General features: G+C 41.1%; 1 protein-coding gene across 1 annotated transcript in view; it reads right to left on the reverse strand.

The window, feature by feature from the left end:
* The window catches only part of SUN1 (Sad1 and UNC84 domain containing 1), a 33089-nt gene extending 31302 nt beyond the window's left edge, over positions 1 to 1787 (reverse strand). The window contains exon 1 of the mRNA XM_071444012.1: positions 1685 to 1787. The gene's annotated coding sequence lies outside the window, so the exon portion shown is untranslated. The remainder of the gene's footprint in view (positions 1 to 1684) is intronic.
* Between the last annotated feature and the right edge of the window lie 2174 nt (positions 1788 to 3961).

The following is a 3961-nucleotide window of genomic DNA, read 5'->3' on the forward strand; positions in this document are numbered from 1 at the left end:
TTCCCTTCCCTTCCCTTCTTTCCCACATTATTGCTCCTTTCCCACTATGATTCCCATTCCCAGTGCTCTCCTGCAGTCACACCTAGCAAAACTGTTGTGCTCCACATTCTGGTCCTTGCTATCAAAAGGGACAAACCCCACAGTGACTGAAGGTACAGACTGAATGTGGCAGAAACCAGTGCAGCAAGGTGTTTCTCACTGGTGGTACTGGGCATGGCACGCTGCTGCACAGGATGGGACTGGTGACCTTTGTGTCCCTGGCTGGGCAGATCATCATATGTATGTGGTAGTATGAAAATCACCTGAAATATCTGTAAATCTGATTTCCTGCTCATTAAAACAAAGGTTTCTCAGCACCTGCATCCCTCTATGGTTAAGCTCAGCGGGGCCCTTTCCCCACACCCCGCAGCCAAAGGCAGTGGCTGCTGCATCCAGAGCAGTTGGGTTATCAGGTGAAGGGGGATGCAGAGCACTTCAGATCAGTTTTGCCTCTGGATCTCCGTGGTCCTGCCTTACAGGGGATTTCAGACATTAACAAGAAAAGCTGATTACACCCAAGGCAGGCGGGCAGAGCAGCCGCTCTCCTCACAGCTCTCATCTGCTGCTCCAGCTCAGCTCCTGCTTCTCTGGGGGATTGATCCCAGTAAATGGACACAAGCTTGTTAACTGTAATTTTTGTTGATCCTTCAGATGCCTAATAATGAAGATTTTTTTCCTTTATTTTTCTTTCTCTCATTTTAAAACATGGTTAGAGCTTCACATGGAGGGCTGAGACACAGAGAGTCCATGATGTATCCTGTAGACCAGCTCTGATCCACTCTTCTAACAAACAGTTGCTCACCTTCCCTTGCAGGGATCCTAACACAGATTCTGCAAAGGGAACAGAGGCTTGGCTGCTCTCAAGCCAGCAGTTGGCTTTCCAAAGCCAAGATGTTACTTTATTTTTGGGGCAGTGCTCTGGTATGTTTGTGTGGTGCAGACAAGGGGCTTCCCCCAGCAAGATAAAATCTGTGCAACAGCCCATCAGAACTCTAACCTTTCTATATAGAACTATTATAGTACAATTTATTTACAATAAATAAATAAATAAAATAACTTCTACCGTAATGACATAAATACCTATTATGGTTATACTGTACTAACACTGGATAGTTTTATCATAGTACTATGTAGTAAAACAGTACTATGGACTATACTAATTCTTTCTGGTTACTCCTGTTTTTAACTTATTATACCTTAATAGCTAAGTTTCTCTGTGTAAAGATTAGGTTAGATTAGAGCTGTGATCTGTTATTACAGCCTATAATAACTTTGCAGTTAGAGCTGGAGGTCAGTGTCTGGGAGCAGGCTGCTGACACAAGCAGAGAGGTGCATTAGGGCACCTTCCTGCAGGCTCACATGACCCTGCAGGGCTGGACACCTGCAGAGTGTCTGCAATCTGCCAGAGCGTTCCTGGAAATCTGCACATTGCCTGGATGGACTCACATGGAGGGGAAGTGGATGGATCTAGAACATACCTAACCACCAGCCTCTCCTAAAATGCTCTCTGATGTAGACCCTGTCTCAAAGTTTAGTTATCTCATTTGTCAGTGCCCTCTCAATGTCTAATTAATTCAATCTATGTAAGGTAGTTAACAAATATATAAAAGATTCTATATTCAGTTAGACAAACGCATGCACTTACCTAAAAACCTCTGTTTTGCTGAGAATCCAAGTCCCAGGATCCTCCACAGCAGGTCTGCTGGCTTACAAGGACGAAGACAGAGGCCCAACTGCTCCTCACAGGAAGGGCAGGGCTAAAGGCTGCTTATCTTAAGTGCCTGAAAGTTTGAGATAACAGCTCTGCTCCCCAAAATTGCCTTAGCTTAAAAAGTGACGTAATGCGTATGGTGCTAGTGACATTCTGTAATGTGCACTAACTAAATGTAGAAAATATAAGAGCTGATGTGGCCAAACAAGAATAAAACCCCAAAACATTTTAGTTGAGTTCCTACTGATCCAGTAAAAGATTGAAGATGAAAGATTGAAGATGAGTCTCAAAGAAAATGACTTTAAAATCCAGACTCATAAACCATCCACAGGAGACTCAACAACAGAAAATTTTTGTAAAGGGATTTAAGAAATTTGGGTTATAGAAGTTGAAATACAGTAAATTACAAGCAAGGTTAGCACATTGTCAAGTCCTACACCCAGAAGACCTAATAAAAGGACGTGTGGCAGATCCCCAGTTTGTCACACACACACACAAACAAGATCAAGCTGGTGTTTAGCATGTCTCTAGAAGGACTATTAGAATATTCATTTTAACAAGCTCTCCTGGCTCTGAAGAAAAAGCTGGTTTGTTGGATAATGTGGAGATTTTTCTTTGTGAGGCATCCCACAATGGACTGCTCTAAAAGATAACAAAATGTTCAACATATGGAGGAAAAAAAATTCCCAGCCTGCTGAAGATATCAAGCTTGATGAATACTTCAGCTCTTACTAGTTGTGTGCCAGCTTTAGAACATCTTGAAAAACTTTGAGCAGATTCCACGTCAACCAGGAATGTTCTCTTCTCTCATCCCACATTTGAAGTTGGGTTTGCAAACATCTCTGCTTTAGATCACAAGAGTAATTAAAAGCACTTGACCAACATTTGTACTGCAGCTATCATGAGGCTGTTAATCAGTGGTAAAGAATCTACATTTTGTCAACATAAGAAGCTAAAAATATCATGCCTGTAGTAGTATCATTAAGTAGGATTTAATTAGGAGACTTTGAAGGGAACTTTACCATAAGAACTGGGTTCTTGCTGCTGAAGTGAAACTTTGAGTTGTATTGCAGGAACCTGCTGCTTTGCAGTGCTTTGAAAGGCTATTTTGAGAACAAGGTCTCTGCTAGCATAGAGTCTATTTCCAGTCTAATTTAATTGGCTTTTTAATAATTGATTAGACTAAGGAAACAATTGCATGGAATCACAGAATAGTCAGGCTGGAAGAGGCCCTGGAGATGCTGTATGTAGTCCCACTCCTGCCCAACGGGCTCAGGCAGAACAGGTTTCTCAGGGCTGTATCAAGTCAGATTTTGAATCTATCCAAGGCTGGAGACTCCACCTCTTCACTCTATTTAATGTTTTCTAGGGATTTTTACTTCACTCACATTGCCTTATTATATAAATTTATATTTTGTATATATATATTGCCTTGTAAGAATTTTAGCTGCCCCTTCATTTACAATGAGTTAAATAGTTAATAGTTTTTAGTCAATTAAAATGCTGCTCAGTACAGGAACAGCTGTACTTCAGCTTTTCATTAAAAGAAAGCTGAACTTCAAAGACAGTACAAAGGGCCTAAAATAAGTATCCTATTCTCCAGGAATGCACAATAGCTTTTGGATCCATAAGAAACTCCTCAGCTATTCTGTATCATTAGTGTTATTGTCCCTTTCTGGAGAATTTTCAAAGCAAGCCAGTGTTTTGTGGAGAAGTGGCCAGAAGTTTGACTGTGCCTTTAAGCTAGGAATAAAACTTGTCTTGTGTGTGTAATCTGTTTTAAATGTTTCTTTGGGAAGGCAAGTAGACATTGCTGTAAACAGATCATGGGCTGGTTAACAACTATGTCACAGGCCTGAAAAGGTAAAGTTAGGTCAGATGGACAAACAAACACGAGCACTTCCTACAGCATAAGGAGCATGAACAACCCCCACTGAGTCTGTTTTTAGACTTGACACAAAGCCAAGGCACTTGGGAATTAGAAGCCAAAGAGTACTTTCTGTCTGTAATACAGATAATTTAAAATACCCACATCAGAATCCTGATTTTCCATGATTTATGTGTGCAAAAAAACCCCCCCAAAAAGTACACCACAATGGTGTACACAAGCATCTAGGAGCTCCCTTTTTTTATTACACAGCTGAGAATAGAAGATGACACCAAAACTTACACACTACAAAGCTACTGAAGAAAACCCCAAACAAACCAAGC

Source organism: Agelaius tricolor, unplaced genomic scaffold (genome assembly GCF_023055355.1).
Source record: "Agelaius tricolor isolate 1412-34295 unplaced genomic scaffold, bAgeTri1.0.p SCAF_19, whole genome shotgun sequence".
Lineage (NCBI taxonomy): Eukaryota > Metazoa > Chordata > Aves > Passeriformes > Icteridae > Agelaius > Agelaius tricolor.